Source organism: Halictus rubicundus, chromosome 18, assembly GCF_050948215.1.
Source record: "Halictus rubicundus isolate RS-2024b chromosome 18, iyHalRubi1_principal, whole genome shotgun sequence".
NCBI classification, from domain to species: domain Eukaryota; kingdom Metazoa; phylum Arthropoda; class Insecta; order Hymenoptera; family Halictidae; genus Halictus; species Halictus rubicundus.
In genome coordinates this window covers 6,170,977-6,192,261 of record NC_135166.1, presented here as the reverse complement: position 1 = coordinate 6,192,261, position 21,285 = coordinate 6,170,977, and the positions used below count along the sequence as shown (strand labels likewise).

At 42.5% G+C, this 21,285-nt stretch overlaps 1 protein-coding gene across 1 annotated transcript in view; it reads left to right on the top strand.

Moving 5' to 3' along the window:
- The window catches only part of Neo (ZP and PAN domain-containing protein neyo), a 390,616-nt gene that overhangs the window by 86,174 nt on the left and 283,157 nt on the right, over positions 1-21,285 (top strand). Inside the window, exon 3 of the mRNA XM_076803529.1 lies at positions 20,596-20,636. The gene's annotated coding sequence lies outside the window, so the exon portion shown is untranslated. The remainder of the gene's footprint in view (positions 1-20,595; positions 20,637-21,285) is intronic.

Here is a 21,285-nt window from a genome sequence, read left to right as displayed (position 1 = left end):
TACAATTAAGAAGAAGGATATTACATTTTCTGAGACCTTTCACAGTAACACCGAAGCAAGAACGCTTCAAATTTTTGTTCATTAACACGTTCCGTTGAATTTTAAAATTGTGTACATTGTGTAAGTGCAGAGAGATTCACAATGGATTAATGAAGAGGATTTTAAATGTCATCGGTTTTCCAGCTAAATCGATGCACTGAAGCTTCGATTAACAGGGCCAGCGAAGGCTACACGGTATTCACACGCTCATGTCATTAGAACCGTGAGTCATTCATTTCCGGACAATGCAAGATACCAATTACTGTCAAGCTTATTGTATTAGAAGGTAAAAGTTCTATTCAAGACGGGAGAGTCACGAAATTATCTAATGATGTACGTCCGACTCGTTAGATCCTTTCGAATAATTTTATAGTGTGATTCAGTGCTATCCAGAAAATTATTTTAAGAATTACTAACTATTCATTGTAAGTGAAGCGCTCCAGAGAGCAAATACTGCAAAACAGTCGGTATTAGTATCATGATATTAGGGAGTGCATTAATTCTAGTATAGTATATCAACGTGCAGTACCAATACACATTAATTATACAGTACCCGGTATAGACAACGATAAACACTGCCAGTGAATATTAGTTCCAATATAGTCCATTGGTATACAGTATATGAATATAATGCACAGCACGGGAATAACCAATGTAATATAATGTAATAGAAAAATTTAGACCCAGTAGAACAATTAACGAATCATTTCTTTCGACACGAAAAGTGGGACTAGCTTTCCTACTATTAATTTAAAAAATGCTGTTTTAATGTCACTATCATTCCATTTCAAATAGTGGAATCTGTACATCCAGAGTCAGATTTTTTTTCAATTTTAGCTTCACCGCGTTCCAGTAAAGTTAATTCGAATTTTGAACACCGCTAAAAACAATCGTTTTGCTTTACAACGTTACATGCAGCGAGCAAAATTTATCAAACTAGTTCAATTTGTTTCAGTCAAAAGCTGCCACATTCCTGCGTGTAGAATCAGTGTTCGTTGATTTTTGTACAATTTTTCCTACACGATATTGAACAGCGAAAATGTAGTTTTCGTAACAATTGCTTTAGGCAATCAATGAAGGAATGCACAAAAGAAATAAAATAATATATAAAAGGCAAAAATATACATACTTTTCAGGAATCAAAATCGATCATACCAATACAGTAAAGTCTTGATCTAAGCCCAATCCTCGGGTCCGTGCTGCGACATAGATCGCGTAGGGCTACTATTTTCTTGTGACCGCGCCGAATGTAGAAAAGGACAGCGCGTGTGAACTAACATTAAGATCAAGACTTTACTGTACTAACTACATACTGTAATATAATAGTAAAAAATTCCTACATTGCTAAGTGTCTTTATGTTTGACAACTTTATAGCACTGAAAATATTCCAGAAACCAAATAGCTTCCTAATCCTAATATTAGCTCACCGTATAACTAACGTTGTTTCTTTAATCTACTTGTCAACTGGAAATTTAATGTACTCAGGAGAGTGGTATAAAAAAATTGGTCAAAGGATGGAGGGAGGGTCACAGATAAAAAATAAACGTACGTTAACATTCTCGTTGAAAAATAGATTGAAACACGACGTTGCTCGTGGGATGACCTATTACTTCGTGTACTTTACGACAAATTCGTATTGACGCAATATATTGCGCGAACATTCATTAATAATATAATTGCGCGTCGGCGGCTCATTTGCCACGGACAAATGAATCGAACGAACGTAGGGGAGCGCTGACAGAAGGCAACGAGCTGTGCGTTACGCGTTCACTAGCAAATCCGAGATCAAGTGCGGGCGATAAAGGTCCCAGCGCCGATAAATATCGGAGGCCCGATTGGCTCTATTACGTGATTTGTTATCTCGGTGATTCGGACACGACAGATTAAGATCACCGGTATACAACCGGTGAATTATTAATTCAGCTGTTAGCGGTAACGAGCTGGGGAGCCGGTACTCGTCTCGCAACTTTCACACGATCGATATAGGATCCACGGCGGCAGAGCAACAGCGAGCGGTTCGATTCGAATGAACACGCAACCGGGCCCGATGCTATCAGGAAATCGAAAAAGTCGCCGACTCTGGGAACTATACATTATCCCCAAGTATCAGACCGCCTGATCTAGTTATTAGCGAGCTTTCATCGTCGTGATCATGTTGTGTAATTAATGAATACTTCGCTTCGGAGGATCCTTCTAACGCCTGGCATTACAGACAGAATCTTGCATACTATTACGGGAGTGAGTCATGCGATTAGACAGGCCACGGGCTTCTGTTTCGATGCAGTCGGGGGGAAATGCATTTTTCTATGTAGTGTCGATAAAAGATTTTATTTATGCGAACGGATTGAGGAGACACTGACATGGACATCCAGCGAAATTGGTGAATTTTCTTCTGGGCTATAACTTCTTGTAAATATAAATGTTAATATTAACGCCTTATTGTCTATATTTTTGCAATTTTGTCTAACTTTTTACTCGGCGCTGACGGTGTTAGACAATATAATTGAACAATAAATGGGAATACTTGATTTCGGTCCAGCATCTAGGTTAGATATCATTTATAACTACAATGTTTGCTCGATATATGTCAATAACATTACGGGAGTGAGTCATGCGATTAGACAGGCCACGGGCTTCTGTTTCGATGCAGTCGGGAGGAGATGCATTTTTCTATGTAGTGTCGACAAAAGATTTTATTTATGCGAACGGATTGAGGAGACACTGACATGGACATCCAGCGAAATTGGTGAATTTTCTTCTGGGAGCACTATTTATCGGCTATAACTTCTTGTAAATATAAATGTTAATGTTAACGCCTTATTGTCTATATTTTTGCAATTTTGTCTAACTTTTTACTCGGCGCTGACGGTGTTAGACAATATAATTGAACAATAAATGGGAATACTTGATTTCGGTACAGCATCTAGGTTAGATATCATTTATAACTACAATGTTTGCTCGATATATGTCAATAACATTACGGGAGTGAGTCATGCAATTAGACAGGCCACGGGCTTCTGTTTCGATGCAGTCGGGAGGAGATGCATTTTTCTATGTAGTGTCGACAAAAGATTTTATTTATGCGAACGGATTGAGGAGACACTGACATGGACATCCAGCGAAATTGGTGAATTTTCTTCTGGGAGCACTATTTATCGGCTATAACTTCTTGTAAATATAAATGTTAATGTTAACGCCTTATTGTCTATATTTTTGCAATTTTGTCTAACTTTTTACTCGGCGCTGACGGTGTTAGACAATATAATTGAACAATAAATGAGAATAGCTGATTTTGGTCCAGCATCTAGGTTAGATATCATTTATAACTACAATGTTTGCTCGATATATGTCAATAACATGGGTCTTGCCAGCGACATATATCGTTCAGAAGATACTACTCTTTGATCCACGCTGAACATCCGACCCGTATTATGTTTACGCTCCTCGGCGTTCGTGACTCCTCATGGGGTATACCGCGCGATAGTGGGGATGGTTCTGCGACTTTTATCAGTCAAGTATTTGCGTCATATATCGAGAAAAAACTGTAAAAACGCGGACCACTGACAGCGCGGCTACAGCGGACAGACTTCGGCTCGGCCAATGCCAACGCCACGCTGGGCGGGGCGTGTCACCGAGCCGAAATCCGTCTATTATAGGCGCGCTCTGATTGGCCGGTGTTTTTCGTTAATAACTTCTTAACGAAGCTGCGGAGAATAATATCGCAAAGGAAAAAGATTCTTGAAATGACCTCGGGAATCGCCCTTTTCAAGGAAGAACTAAATTTTTTGGACACCCTACAGATCGATTAACATCAAAAACATGAAAATACGCACTTGATATATTAACACATATGTAACAAGGATTTTGCGAGGTTCAGTACCAAAAGTTCAGACCCGGAAGGTACCAGCGGCGTTCGTGCTGCCATTGACCCATCCGGTAACCAGCTCGAGCGGTCGCATAAGTAGCCTACATAAATTGCCAGCGAACCGGCGTGTATAACAATAAAGGGTTTCCGAGGTGAAGGGACGGAGCGCGGGCGACAAAGACGGAGGAAATGATGCTCGTATGGGCACGCGTGCACGTGCACACGCCGTTAGAGACCGTGCAGTAGATCGGAGTGACGCGGCGCCGTTGAAATCACTTGGTTACACCTATGCGAAACGCGAAATGGAAATACGACTGTGACGATCCGCGCGGTTGCGGCTGGGAATGGCGGGCGAGTTTCGGACGTGTGCAAGCGTACACGCTTTTCTCGTAACGGTGTTTACGAGGAGCAGTTTCGCCGTGGCGATCTTCCGAGACCCGGCACCCAAAGCAATCTGAAGTTGGACACTTTGTGGGTGTTATCGGGGAACACGGACCTGGTCATTGCACTCTCCCCGCTGACCACGTACGAGGACGTCCTCGCCGCGTCACCGCCGCAGAAAGAATCGAAGACGTCGATGATGAAAGCCGCGTTAAATCTCGCGCAGATAAATCACGGACCACGGAACACCGTTTCCCCCGGGACCCTAGCAATGATCAGCGGTAAATCCTGGATACTGTCCAACCTTTTTCCCCTCACTGTCTCGTCGATTTTTTACGACGAGAGTGAGCGAAGATCGCCCCCGCGAAGACAAAAATCGTGGACAAGAATATTAAAAATAAAGTAAAATGGAAAATATTGGTCTTAGGGTCTGTAATCGAGATGTTCTCCTATACGTCTTGTCCGTTCAATTTTTGACTGAATATTGTAACCTTTTTTACGTTTTCTGACTATGTCTAAAAGAGAATAAGTCAATGGATATAGTTGCAATAAACGATCTTAACTGTCTTATGTCCATATAGAGTGTTTTCTCGATATATGTCGCAAACACCGGGTTGATAAAAGTCGCAGAACTGTCCCCACTACCGCCGGGTATACCCCGTGAGGGTCCTCGAAGCTCGAGAGGCCTTGGACGCTGTGGATCGCGTCTCCTGGACGATATATGTCACTGACAAGACCCGTGTTGTTGAGATATATAGAGACAACACTGTAATTAAACGAATTTAGTAGATATATAGCAAAAATAGATAGATGACATATAAAACAGTGAAGGTTTCTTGATATTCTGAAATTCTTTTAATTTGTTTACTGTTTCAAATTGCACCCCCGTATTTTTTACATAAATGAACTCCGCAGTCCGTAATGACATCCGCGATCTAAAATCGGACATTTCACGTGCACCAACCTGATAAATAATTGGATATTCGTCGATCTATAGTGTGAAGCAGAAACGCGTGAAGTATTTTTCCAGGATCTGAACACATCCTGAACAAATTCTCTTATTTGTTCATTTACCGAGTCTCCGGTAGCTTGTAATCACATCGTAGCCGCGTTTTCTAATTACTAACCGATTTGCATAGCAACGGCGCGAATGAATTTAAAGAGCGAAAGTTCCGCGAGCTTATGTCGGACTAGTTCGGAAATCGTAATTTTACAATTAGCGAGCATCGCAATTGGGATTAGGTGGACTAACCGTGCGGGCAGCGTTGTCGGTAGCGCGTGTTGATGATAATGGGAAATGTGTGGACGATAATAGTCCGTCGTAGTGCGATGGTGGTGTCCGTGAGATAAGAAAAAATTTATTTCGAATTTTGACTCACCCTGCTTTCATAATCACCGGCGCAAATGCAATTTTGCCTGGATATAAAATCTCGCGCGCGTCTTAAGAGCCGGTAAACATCATAAACGCACACCGATCCACAATCTAACTATAACCAGATCCGTAACACGATTCCTCCACCGCCGTTTAATCAAGGGTAACACCGGTAATCACGTTATATCAGCTACACTGTAACTCAATCCAAGCAGATTTTATATTGCTGTCGTCGTCATATTTCAGGATGCATGTTAGTATGTCTGCCCCGCGTTCCTCGGCGCGCAAAAAGGCCTGCTCGTATTAATTTACTAATCCAGATTTACCACCGGTGCCCCATTTACATGATACACTGCCAAATAAAGCAATCCGGGGTATCGAGGTCTGGCGAATCTGTAGGCCAAGTAACTGTGAACGTGTTAACCGCGACTGCCGTACTCTGCTATCCTCGCTGCAACAACCTATCGCAAACACTAAACCCTCCCATTATTCCTCGTTACAATAAATCCGGCTAAAGATCGGAGCACTTACTCAACATTTCTCGTCCCGCTTTCCTCAACAACAACGGCCGAAAGAGCACAAATCTACAAAACGTTGCGATACCAATAAATCCGACTAACAATCGAATCACTTGAACCATCCCGATGCGCTCACTGTGACAATAATTCAAAGAACACAAATCTACAGAAACGTTTTAATAAATCCGGATAACGATGGGAGTCGCTTAAACATTCTCATCACGATACACTCGATAACAGTGATTAAAGGAGCATAAATCCACAGAACGTTTTAAATAGTAATAATCAAACCACTCGTGTTACAGAACGTTTCTCGTCCGGATGTTCTCGATAATAATTCAAAGAGCATAAGTCTCCAGAAGGTTTTAATATTTTATGATCTCCCCGCTCGGTACATTAGCAATATGGGGGACCTCTGTGCGGAGACATCAAACCCGAGAAATAAAATGCTCCTTCTCGCAGAGTAATTATTTCGGATGCATCGATTCCTTTCCCGTTCGCTGCGTTAATGCGCAACGGGGAAGATGAGTCTCCGTCTCGTCGAGAATGCCGCGCGACGCTCTCGAACGATCGAGAGCCACACAAGAGGAACTTATCCCCGGTACCGGCAGAAAATATTCCTACAATAAGCTCGCGTTCTTATTTGCCCCGGTCGCGAAATCACTCGTGGAAGCTCGGAAGCCCGCAGAACTGTGCGGAGAAAAAAAAAAGAGAGAGAGAGATTCGGTTCGTACGATCTGAAATGTCGTTCGAGGGTATGTGTGTTTCGAAGGCCAGGCCAGGTCAGGCCGACAGACAGAGATTTTTGGATTCTATACGCGTCGCTGCACAGTTTCGTGACCGTCGCGGTGGCTTCGTTCGCGAAATCGCCGGGAACTGGCATAGTTATGACCGGTCGTGGAGGTCGTTAGTTTGGTCGCGGGAAAATCAGAGCTCGGACGATAAAACGTGAGGAAATTTGGCCGAATATTCGTTAGGGACGTGACTCCGCGCGGAAGGTTAATAGGAACTGGTGCACGTAGCTCATTCTACGGTTGCAGCAGGTGCATATTATTCACGTCTTGGCCGGATAGATCTCGCGCAAATTCATAAAGCAGTCCTTTGTACGGCTACTTCTGCAAGGGTCGGCGATCTTTATGGAAATTTCCCGGGCTAGTGCTCGCCTTACGAGCCCCGGACCAGAGCAACCCGAGAGAGGGAGAGAGAGAGAGAGAGAAAGAAAGAGAGGAGAGAGAGAAAATGCTTGAGAACGAACGAGAACGAGAGACCGGGAACGAAGAGAACTGAAATTTCGAGAAGAACGGCTTAAAATATCGCTGACCCGCATTTGTGAAAAATTTCCCTACCGGACTCCTCGCACCCTCTCTTTCTCGTCATTATCCCTCATCTTTCGCTTCTTCACCGTGCATATCCAATCAACGTCGAATTGCGAACAATCGGATTTACCGTAAGCGTCCAGACGTATGCGCTTGTTGTGATCATTTTAAAACTTCCTTGTCTTCAAACATATTATTGTAGGTTTACAGTCACTTTGCTGCCTTGATATTGATAACCAGACTGCGGATCTTTATGCAGAATAAAAAATGTTTGCACGAATTACAGGACGTATGAACCGTAGTTTATTCCTCTCTTCGGTGGTTTTATTAAGTTAAGGGCAACTCGTAGATTTACGATCTACGAAACGTACTTTGTAAATTCCCAATATAGAATAACATTTTCTCTGCAATTCCGACGAATTCTTTTTCCGTATGGTCGGCTATTAAAAAAGTTATCATCTTTTTAATCCTCAGCACTCGAAACATTTCTTCCGACCTAGAATATTTCCCTTCTATATATTTTTATTTCGTGTTATACACACGAAAATGGTGGAATTTACTCTTACAATACTGAACTGTTCAGTAATTTAATAAAAACAAAAAAATTTAATACTGTAGAAAATATTTTGGATAATGATACAGCAATATATGACGCCTTACAGTCGCCAGTCGAGTGTTAAAGAGTCTCTAAATATTAATGAGAGTCTATATCAAGTGTTCGTAGAGCGCGAATTCGATTAACGCGACCAATTTCTGTGACAGATTACGCGCGCTAATTAAGACCCGTAAATACCGACAGCGTGTAAGGCTGGGTAATTCTATTCTTACCGCGTTACGAAGACGGATGCGGGACTGGAGCCCGGTCGGTGATCACTTCCGAACAATTGATAGTTTAATCAGGCTCGGTTTGGTGCTCTTTAATGACCGGCTACGAGGGTAAGATAGCGAAGACGTCTTGTCCGGTCTCGGTGAAAAATCTAGGCTCGCGGGGGCGACTCCTTCGCCGGTACGGGTCATGTAATCGACGGTCCACGTCGAAGCCAGGAGCGGTCCCGTTCGCCAGAGGGATTCAGTTTTCCCCGGGGAACAAATTGCCAAGACGTCCCACTAATTTTACGGTCAACCGCCGATGTATATACCTCGGTCGACGAGTTTTGTGTCCGCGGCGAGAGTACAAAGCGGGGCCACCCCGGTGTACTTTGACCGATAACGATACCAAGACGCTTTCCGGGGATCACGTGACGTTAATTATCCCCCCGACCAACTAGTTGCGAACTGTTGCGAGAGACGCAATAGGGTGCGCTCCGCGCATACTTGTCCCGCGTAAACTGCAAAAGTTCTCTCGCCTCTGCGAAACCGGGAAAACGGTATCTCGGTTGCACCGGGTTCTACCAGCCAGTAGTTCCCAGCCATGGTGGATCGATGGGGTTGCCAGTTGATCGATAACCATAAAAATAACCCTCGACGACCCGTCAAACTATCTGGCCTCGCAGATCCTACCCGTGATCGCTCGCGATAAAGATTCTATTAAACTTTCTAAGTACACGCGTGCAATCCAAATTAGTTTTGTTGTTTGACCTTTCAGTTCACTTTTATTGCGGGATCAACGGAGAGTCAAATCTCGAGACGAACCGGCTTTTCACTTTTGCCGTGCCATTTGAACCCGAGCAATTAGCGTTTCGAGAAGAGAAGCACAATACAATTGGTAAATTCCAGGACGAATGTAACTGTTTTTTGTTTCTCAGTAGGACGAAATACTTTTGTTTTTTACTTTTACAGAGACAGCTCAATTTTATTCGTGTTTCTAGCTGACGAAATTTCCATATATGGTAGCTTAACCCCTTAACGTACAGTTTTTTTTTTAAAAACCGGCCACAAAAATCAATTTTTGATATACTGCGCTTTTGTTCCATGGAAAAAGACTATATTTTATTCTTGGATAAATAAGAGTTATAGCTTACCATGTAAATGATAAATATCAATAAAACGATTTTTTTTTCTTTGCTTTCACATTGTTATTTTCAATTCTCGATTATATTCGAGTGTGAAAAATTATAGCAGCATAAAATACAACGCCGCTCGAATTATCTCGAGTGTGCACAGTTTGGCCTGGTTAGCGCGCTCGAATTAACTCGAGCGTACAAGTTAAGGGGTTAATTGTCTGAAGAATTAAATGTTGTTTTACACTTTAAATATTTCGTTGTGAGACCAATTGTACATCGATTTTTAAGGCATCGTTATAGAGGGGTGGCTTTAATCTTTAAATCTCAGGAAGGTTCCATGTAAAAAAAAAGGGCTTGGGTATTCTAGGATTTTGTATACCACTATTCCTGAGGAGCCTACGTGGATTGACCAAAAAAGAGACTTAAATTTCCTGGAGTATAAGCGACCTGCATAACCGGCACCATTGAAGTGTCTAGATTCGGTGCGCGATCGCCTAACCGAATAACCTCGCAATCCCGCTCGGACAGTTACGAGTGCTCGCCGGGCGTATTCAACCGGAAGCCACGGGGTTCGATCAGGCGAGCAATAATTCAATAACCGGGCGACGGTAACATTCCGAGGGCGCGCTGTACATTTAGAAACTTGGTCCCAAAGGGCAATCTTGGCTATCCTCTATCCGTGGGTAATGCCCGCGATCGTACAGCGGGGGACACCCCGTACAGGCAGCTAGACACGGCCGAGCGGTGCATCGCCTGTTCGCGACGATGAGCAGCATGGCGCACGGTCCCGTGGTAACTCTATACCTCGGTTATTATAAATTCCCTACCAGCGTCCGCGGGAGTAGGTAGCTACGTAACTACGTACCTGGATAATAGTCTGAAACAAGCACCGCCGCGAAAAGGGCGGGGTCAACTTGTCTGTCGCATATTAAAGACATTGTGCCCCCGTGTAGGGACCCTATTGCGCGAACGACAGGAATGCGCATCGGCGCCGTCTTCGTTGATAGGAGGCTCGTATATTCGGACAGCATGATGGCTCGGTTGGATCGAACAGGAAGAAATTTCGCTTGCTATGCGACACGGTCCATCGCCGGCTTCAGATTCACTGACCGTGTACTCGAGGGAACACGCGGCAGACGCTGAAAATGCTGGCTGGGATTGCGATTCGTTTAACCTCTTCAGGGACAATTTTTTTCGGGAGAAAATTAAACGACTTTTACCTGACAACGTGGTACACCTACTCGGCAAACATGCAGATTAGATCAAATCGAAGCAACGAGCGCCAGGAAAGGTTCTTCGGGAACAGTGTTCTCTTCAGGAACAACTGAGACGATTTTTACGTCTTTATGCAGCTTTGTTACGTTGGCTGTTCACTCAGCAATCGCAAAAATTGGGTAACAGCAATATAAGGAAACGCACAGAGAATACCGAAGATTGGTATCTTCTGATACTTTGTTTACATGTTGAATTGACTCAATTTGATTTCATCAATAAAACTGAAAATACCCCATTAAGCACTTCTCTGTGAGCATCCGCAGTGAATTTATATTTTTCATCCTTTTTTCCGTGTATAACTTCAGATGACCTTGAACGACCTCGAGTGACTACATCGTTGAAATTGTCTTGATAAGGGCTACAATCGTAGGAGGTTCAAAAATATTTGGTTCTATTTAAAAATATTAAGTTAACCTTCAAATCTCCTAAGCATCTCCACAACCAAGACCAACAACACTTTTGTCTGAAACATTTCTCTGCTACATCAAAAAATGTAGAAGTTACTCATTGTTATTAAGAAGATATTCGTTGTTCAGTTAGAGTGAACAGACAATCGCAAAGGATTAAATGAATGAACGTTGTATTTGTCTTAACACCTGCTGCAATGTTATGAGTACAAAAATGTAGGGTACCATTTTAAAGTACTATTTCGACTTCCAGATCGCTTTTACTATTTCTTTCATACAAAAATAATTTAGACTACGTGCTTCTTTAAACTAAACAACTTTTGTAGACACTAAAAGACACTTTTGTCTCACTTTTTTAACAGCTTCAATCCTTCACGAGATACTTTATTCATTCGTACTTAAACGTGACACCCTGTACGTACGCTGACTGTGAAGACAATTTCGAAGGTGCTGCTTTTGTGGTTGGAAGTTCGAGTCCAAGGCTCGTTCTCCGCGAAGGACGATATTAATTTTTGCAGTGGAGCTGGCTGGGAGGCCAGCCCGCACAAGGAACGAGCCTTTTGTGAGATTTAGAAGAGCAATTGCGTGGTTCAGGGGTCGGCGGAACCTTCGGATGAGAATTAGGCTCACAAAGGGAGACCACGAGGAGAGGCTCTGCTTTCTAATTATGCTCAAATTGTACGGGCTGACGAGTATAAACAAGCTCGGAAATTACTAGCCACTGGGTCAGCCATTTTTACAAAATCCTGATATTCCCAAACCATTTACTGAACCATTAATCAAACCTTTCGACGAAACAAACTAAAGATTAGAATTAGAAAATTCTACTTAATCTTCACAATGAAGTGAATCAAAGATTCGGTTGGGGGAAAGCCTGGAAGAGAAGGTGAATCCGAGAAAACGAAAAAATACCGAAAAATCATTATCTAAAAAATCTTTAGAACAGGATAAATTAAAGGTGAGTAGCAGACAGAAAAAGCGGAAAGGCAAATACCGAAGGAATGAGAGAAGACGTGAGAACGAGAGCGAGACTGCTCTTATTACAATACGATCGAATGTAGTAGGCATCTCACCGTCTGCGTCCCGGCAAAAATGCCTAACGCTCTTCATGCGCCATAACGAAGCCTTTAATCGCCGTCTAACCGAGCCGGCAAGAACAAGGTTAAAGTAAACAGGTCAACATGTTGCACCCGCGTCGGTGGTAAAAACACCGGCACTAAATTACTCGGAAACGCTCTAGCAATAAAACTGTTCCTAGGAAGCTGCCGACAGTCTCTATTCCGCTCGAGCACAAAGCGTCGACGGGTTCTCGAGATGGTAGATATAAGAAGAACGACGTCCAGCATCAGAAACTACGAAAGAGAGAGTGATGACAGGGAGGAGGGGAGGGGGGGGGTGAGGGGGAAAGTATTAATGCATAAGTCCGTTGAACGATGCGAAAGGGGAACGATGATGTTGCGGATGCGAGAGAGGCGAGAAGGCCGACCGCGACGATAGCGATGATAGATTCTGTACCCCTCGGCGTATTCGAACATCAAACCTGGCGGACTGCACGGTCGAACATATGTCACACGGCAAATGGCGTGGCACGAACTTCTCTACGGTGCACTTTACACTATAAACCGGTGTCCTGTAATGTTCTTTTCATCATTCCATCAGTCATTCCCCCGGCGTACTCTCCGATTGGCCGAGAGCGAGTATATCGTTGTCGTACAAGCCACTGAATTTTCTGGGTAGGCCCGTCAACCGGCAATTGCATATATACTTACGCGTCGAATGATGATGCAACAGATGCACGGGAAAACGACCGGTCTATCTCGTCATCCTTCCTCTTTCAACACTTTTACAACGTCAACCGAACGGAGAGCCCCGCACGCGCGCGCACGAACGCAAGTTATGGCTCCGGCCCGAGACACGCCGCGTTTACGATCGGCTAAAATTACTTTTACTTGATTTTAACTGCCCGTCTTGAGCACTCGCGTTGCCACGCTAATTGAATGACCGAATTCTAAGTGGAATCGATGATTTATGGATTGGCAGGCACACCGACGCGCCGCCACGCCACGCCACGCCACGCCACGCCACGCCGAGGGAACATGCCCGAGAGCTGCGAACTTGTTCCTCGAACGCGGCCTACGGCCGGCTCGGAATGGACGTTGAGGGAGCTGTCAGTTTTCTTGTAAACGGGTTTAGATTGTTTTTGTTACTTAAGGCTAAGCGGGGGAGTTATTCCTTCCGGTCGAGTTACGTGATTTCGGCTTGTTAGGCTTTTTAGCTTCGGCGCGGCGCGGCGTTTTGTTGCGAGCGTGGGCTGCTTCTGACTTTGAACGGTTTTTGTTTGATGGATCCTTAAATTATTTTTCTCTGGAGATTATCTTCTCTTTGTTCAGCGAACTATTGGGGCCGGTGCGACCCCTATGCGAATCATTACTTAAGGGGGCCGGCAGGCATTTGGCCTTGACTGTCATGCTATGTTACGCTGTGCCTTTTTTTCTAGACGTTTTACGTCTTAAATAAGCAAGTAATCAATTAAAAATGCATACCACCGTGTTTGTGTATGTCTTTGCTACGTCTGTACAGAGCCTTTTTTTCGATACGAACACTAAATCTCTCGAAATTAAGAGAATTTCTCTGCAATAGACGTATATAAACTTGCAAGGGTCAAAATCTCGACAAATTAACGCTTCAATATTGCAATGAGCAGTTTAAAAGTGGTCACTTGTGTTTCCTAAAAGTATTCATAAAAGTATGTTTCCTAATCGTGGAGTAATTTGTAATATTCGTCAGAAAACTCGCTTTCTGAAGCAAGTATGACGTCACAAGATGACTGCCGCAGAGAGATTCTCTTAATTTTGAGAGATTTAGTGTTCATATCGAAAAAAGGCTCTATACAGACGTAGCAAAGACATGTACAAACACGGTGGTATGCATTTTTAATTGATTACTTACTTATTTAAGACGTAAAATGTCTAGAAAAAAGGGCATAGCGTGACAATCAAGGCCAAATGCCTGCCGGTCCCCTTAATGTGTGACTATCGATAACCATTTGTGGATGAAATTTTACTGACTCACTACGTTACTATTTACCATTACGATAGGGACGAATATTAACCCCTTGCACTACCATTTATTTTGTGATTATAATGATTAGAAATTCTTGGAAAGATAGGTTATATTTATTGTATGCCTATGTTTTTATCCAAAGGATATACAGTAAATTTCTCTGTATATGTCGCCAAGACCTGGATGATAAGTGTCGCTGAATTATCCCCACCACCGCGGGGTATACCCTGTGAGGAGCCACGAAACTCGAGACTTATGTAAACATAATACGGGTCTCCTGGACGATACATGACGCTTGCAAGACTCGTATTGTTGACATATATCGAGAATTCACTGTAAATCAACTACGACAAAATAGAATTTTATTTCGGTGTAAAGGAAATTAATAACATACATATTTATTAGACTCTGTTCAAAATCTTCGTCACGAGTCTGACCCGATATTGTAGGGCAAGGGGTTAAATGTAAATATTATATATGATTTAATTGAATCGTTGCGTTTTCAAAGAATATTTTCAAGCTCCACCTGAGGGTTGTTATTATAGGTAAATAAGTCGGATTTTATTGGGGATTATAGAATGCAAAATAGATCCACTATGATAAACTTTAGCTACAAAAAAATAATAATAGATTTTGTGTGCATTTTGGGAATTGATTTTTGATGCTAACGCGTGAATGTAATTGTTTCTCTTGACATTGTACCTACCGGTAGGTGTTCGATAGTTTTAAACTAGTTACGATAGACAGGTTAACAGACTTTTAAGTAGCATTGAAAAATTCAGTAGTGAACCAGCAAGCCGCTCTCGTTAACGTGATTTAGTAATATCTCTATGAATCGTTATTGAAAGGAAGATCCCATTAATAGACTACTGGTAGGTAAAGTGTTAAGTAGTCTGTTGGGACGTTAATTATTAACTCTAGGACGCTTAAGGGATAGCCGAAAGTGGCTAGAGAGTTCAATCAGCTTTGACAGCAATTTTTAAGTTCATTGTTGTCTGCTTAAAGATTTTTCTCTGATTTTTGATGTTTTATTCGGGGAATATCTAAATGGTTACAATTTTTGCCATTTTCACTCATGCGAATGGTAATCCCTTAAATTGACCTTAAACTGACCTTGTAAATCGCAGCTGCTCATTTTCGTCATAAATGCATAAAATCAGCTGTCTACTAATAAATTGACCCTTTCTAGTACCAGAAGTCCTATTTTGTATGAAACACGGCCAAAGCATTTTTAATAGAAGCTGAAATTAATCACTTTACTGAGGTATGCTTGATTCAATTTGTTTATCATTTGTCCCGACTGAAAGAAGGCAGGAATTTCTTCATTTACTTAACGGAATTATACACGTTCATCGGATAGTCTTTCGATATGCTAGTTTCGAACATTTCCCTGGAAGTATGCGGATCAGATTGGATGATTTGAAATGATACGCGCAACCCGCTGTGCCGCAGCTGTGCCTATTAACGTAACTGGATCTTATCTAAAACGGGGAAAGATGTTTTTTCGCCGAGAGCTATGTCGCGTTCGTTCTACGATAATTGATTTCAATTGCGCAATCGCGGTCTCCGCGTGCACGAAATAAAAGAGCGAGAACCTGGTCACACAGGTTGATACTGATTCTTGACCCTGGTAGCGGGCTTTAAACCGTAACCTGATAGCAGAAGCCTATATTTCAATCAAGAACTACATAAATTATATCACTGATAATTCCTCTCCAATTTTTGGGTACGTTCATTTCAGAATGCAAAACAATTATTATATTTATTGAGAGAAATGTGACGAGTAATAATGAGACAGCTGTGTTATGTACATATACATTTTTTAAAAAGCTAATACTTTTTCCAGAGACTAGAAAAAGTTTCACTTTTCGTGCTTTTTAATGACAATTTTTGACATTTAAAAATGACTCGACGAATAAAATCTAAAAACCTTACTGTATTAATTTCAGCTCATTCAAATTATTGGAAAAGGACACAAATGTCCACGCAAGTTTTATTTGGTATAAAAACCCGCAGTCTACCAATAATTATTTGTTAGAGTATCTGAAGAAAGCCGAACCATTCACTTTTACTTGTAAAATTCAGAGTACAGTGATTTCTCTGTATCTGTCGGCGAGGCCTGGATGGTAAACGTCGCGGAATTATCCCACGCTTGTACTAGTTAATTATCATACAATTTGGGTATGTCTCCTGGACATACAAGATGCTGGCAAGACCCGTGTTGTTGAAATACGTAGTGAATTAACTGCATCTGTTGAGACGACTAATAAAATACTTTTTTACCTACCCCTTGCAAGGTTTACATCCTCCCCCTCAAAATTCAGCAGACATTAAACAATTCAGTCAAACACAGCACCTTTTATTAAACAAAAAGGAAACACTACAAATGGTTGATTCCTATGTATTTACACATTACCTTATTTACACTATTTTTACAATTGACTCTGTTTCTAACACTTTGTTACTAAAATGATTAATTACCTATAGGATGGGGTAAATGTATAGAGAATTATGATTTTTCAGACTTGACACATTTTGATTGTAAATGTACAAGCTAAAGAAAAGGCCACGAATTAATATGCGCGCGTAATAATTACCGAAGGACCCTCAGGGATCCGGGAACATAAAATCGCCTAGAATCAATGGTCAATAATTCGGAATATTTGGTGGTCGTTTTAAAAGTCCGTGGCAGCGGAAGCATTAGCCGATTCAACGCCGGTTGCGGAACGTGGGGGTGCGGATCTGCGGGAGTAAAACAGGTTCGCGTAGCAAGCTAGACAAATATGTGTATCTATCTCTTCGGGAAATGCCCATTATCGACAGATTAAACGGTACCATTTGAGATCTGGCTGGTGCCGGTGGCCCGGGCTCGTCGATTTATGTCGACTGCTGTGCTTAACGGTCGTTTCGGTCTGGCAGTATCGTCCACGACCGATGAAAAACCGTTCCCGGGCCTTCCGCGAGACCGTCCTGAGCCGGTAATGCGACCGAATGCCGCCGGACAAATCGCAAATGCCCGGCCAGATAGAGACGGGAAGAGAGAAACCCGAGAGCAGGGATCAAAATACAGTAGCGCTCGGTTAAATTTCACTGAAACTGCAACGCTTAAATTTTCACGACCTCGCCTCACTCTTCCCCCCTCCACTTACTGCCTCGAGCTGATCCCATCTCATCTCAGCAGACAAGGAAAAATACAGTGACTCATATCCTGCCACTCTTAAAAGGACGATAAATTTTTCAATACCGAACCGTACGATTTGGATTTTTCTTTAGAACAATTAGTTTACCGCATGACGTGGAAAAGAAATTTTAAGAAAATTGCAATTGGTCAGAATTACAGAGAAAATACTAAAAGTTGTGGTCTACAACTTTCTTATGTGATGCCATAGATCAGTTAGGAATTCTTCGTAACCGTAATGGCAGAACATTAGACCGAAGAAATAAATTCGTTTAATAATCCTTCGCAGATGCGTCGTTAAAATCTCAATAATCGCAAATTAAAGTGATTAGAACTCGTCATTTTGATGGGTCCTTAGAGTACAATCACCGACAATCATTTCCACGATTTCCCGATACCGAGTTACCGGACAATATTTATTTGCCGACGATCATTTCGTCGACGATTGTATTACCAACATTAGTTTCGACTTCGGGTCCAAGGCCTCTCGTCCCTAATTGTCACTGAAAGCATTGTCGACGAAATGATTGTCAGTGATTCAACTGACACTGATTTACCTGGTAGCTTGCACTAACCTGTACACTCGCGATCGGGATATCACGCCGTTTGCCACCATTTCGCTGCTTGATTTCGTAACGTGTTCCTTTTACAACCCTCCCAGGGCGCATTAGTCGCATGACAGCGCGTTACGTGCGGCGCACGGCTAATTATTAATGGTATGGTTATTACCGTTACAGTCGCCGCAGTTATGCGCCATAAAGTAACGCTTTATCGATTCCAGCCGGACCCGCTTTGTTGAGCCACTCGACGCAGCTCCTTCTGCCACTTTTAGATTCCCCGCGGTAATGTTTTATGGAAGAGTTATGCGAACTGGTTCCACGGTCGCTCGGCGCAACGGTGATATACGATCCGCGATTTTCCGCTAATAGTTTGACGAGAGAGTCTCGCGCCGTTTCCGCGAGTTATCATCGATAGCGGCGCCCTATAAGCGTTCACCGCGCCTATCTTTTCGGATAATCGTATGCACACCGAGCATAACCGGCGAGTGGTATGTTTCGCGGATAGGTCGCCAGAAGGTGGAGAGAAATATCGCGTATCGAGGTGATCTGGTCCGACGCGTTCCAACGGTGTGTCATTTTATTCGACCGAACTCGATTGGCAAGCGAATTTGTCTTTCAGATATGTTATTACCGTTCGTATTTGTATAGAGGCGTATCTTAATACGGATAGCAGAGGCGATCCAGGCCAGGAAAACGTAAGATCATGCGCTGGTCTTTCGTAGATCGTTTAGGTCGAGTATAGAATCGAATTCACAAGAAAACAAACTAATTCCCATAAGAAATAATTCACTTTTCTTTTCACTACAGTGTTTCCTCGATATTTGTCCACAACGCGGGTCTACCCAGTGACATGTATCGGCTAGAAGATACTATTCTTTTGATACACTGCAAAAGGGAAGCTCTAGAGGCCTCAGTGGCCGAGGAGTGTAAACATAATACAAGTCGGGAGTATCGGTGTGAGACCACTACTAATCCAATAAGAATACTTTATTTTCCGTATTATGTTTACGCTCCTCGGCGATCGAAGCTACTCGAACTTCGTGGCCCTCCACGAGGTATACCCTGCGGCAGTGGGACTTTTATCGGCTAGATATTTGGGACATATGTCGAGTAAAGACTGTACAGTTTTCTTTCGATATAAGGCGATCGCTCGGGACCGGCTTTCGGACGAACAAGACGAAGAGGGGCTAGTGATATTCTTTTTCCGAAATGAAAAGCGTCATCTTGTTTCCACCAGAAACGAGGGTCATGATGAACACATCCAAGCGAGTAGTAATTGCAATATTAATTTAGGAATAATAGCAGTGGTAATTGTAAAGTTCAGGCACGCGTTTCATGCAGTAACAACATTTCGAAATCAATTTTCGGAAACGCCTGCGAAGGGCTCATCTGGAAAATCCAGGACGGAGTTTAACCGAAGGGCTCGCGGCTGGTTGTTCAGCAGAGTTGAAGCATGTTCGATTTAGGGGTTCGTCATCGTAGGCATTATTAGCCCCCCCACCGAGACCCGGCCCGCGTTCATCCATTACGGGCTCTCCGAGACGGAAATTTATTCGTCTTTTCTACCTTCTTGGCTCTCCTCCGGCTAACCTCCGCTACGTACTTGGAATATGAGAGCCGCGCGTATAGTCACACCTCCTTACAGGCCGGGTGAGAGAAAAACCTGGAATTAATACTTCTTTCTCCGCATCCCCCTCCCCAACCCCCTTCGCCCACACCCCCGACCACTCTATCCTCCTCGCTCGTTTTCCAAGGCGGATCCTCCAAGAAACTGTGAAAAGAATTTAAATTCCGTGGCCCGAGTTCTTATAACGGCTGGTACGAGGGCTATGTGTCATATTAAAAAGTTCAGTGAAGATCTTGCGCTGGCATTTATTTCTTAGTCCGATGATAATAGGACGGCAGAAATTTTCATGGCATCGTCGTCGTCGTCGCTGTCTGCTTGTCCCCCCCTCTCTCTCTTTCTCTGGCTATCGAACTGTTCTAATTGATCGTCGGAATTGATTTATTTATCGAAAAGACCGAAAAGGTATGTTCTCAAACGCGCCCGTTAATAAGCACCGAGTATTTTCGCTACGATTCGATTGCGAAACGCGGACTCACAATTAAATTGAATTCTTTGCGACGGCGATTGTCGGGGACGACTGCGAGGAAAGAATGGTGTTTTAATTAATGGTAATGAACGTTATTGGGGCTTTTCATGGCGTTCTTCTTTTTCACGCATTGTCTTACCCGACGAGGAACGGTGTAAGAAACCCGTACAGGTCGGTTGGCAATTAATTTGACGAGCGTTTCCATGCGCCAGACACAACGGGATACGTAAATCGATATTCGAGGTTTTTCTAGTGGTTTTGTTCGTTTCCGTTCCAATATTTTGCAACGGTACGGTGTGCAACTGTAAATTTGTACATAAATTGTTCCCATTCCGACTGCTATTGGTGAATGGATACGTGATTTTTATGTTGAAAAATGCAGAGGCAATCAAGCATTATGCGAATGTATAGAGTCGTAGACGCGACAGTAAATTGTTGCATGTGAATACAGTTCGTTAGGGGCTTTAATTGGAATCTTCGTTTGATTAGGTGATATTATTGCTTTTATTAACGAATGTGAATTGACTGTTCGTCAACTTTTTGCGGAGAGCCGTGCGTATCAAAATGTTCATTTTCTGTTTCAGAAAATCAGATCTTGAAGACAATTTTTCTCAACTCTGAATCGGTGAGTAGAAAATTTTCATAAAAATGCTGTAATTAGCATCTAAAAATGATTATTATTATGACACTGCATTTATACCATGTGCCAAAAGAAAATATAGACAATTTTCTGTTTTCTCCCCGTAATTATTATTCGCAAAAATATAAATACTTAAAAAGCAGTGTTTCCATTAAAAATTTCTCGTGAACCATGCAGATCATCAAGATATAGTAGACCATCAAGAATTTGCGGCTCATAAACGAATTACTGCTTAGTATTGTTACCTAGAAGCTTTTAGCCCTGCCCAGTGAAAAGACATACTAATGTATCATACGTCGCAAAACCCTACCGTAATAAGCTATGCATACAATGTTGTTTACGATAACGCGTTTCAACAGTAAACTTTCGTATCCATTTAATTTTAAATATTTGCTGTACGAATTAAGTTTCTCGTCAACGTTTCTAATTGTTCATTACAAGAATACATTACGGTACGTAACTTGATATTACATTTTTCATAATGCACTTTAATCATCCGTGGTACGTTCCACACAGAAGAAAGATTTAATTTGCTGTAACCTACGATGCTATAAAACATTACTCCCAGTTTTTACCCTATCGCAGAAATTAACCTTCCAACCGAGGATGACGAGTTAAGCCGTCGGTAATGCTC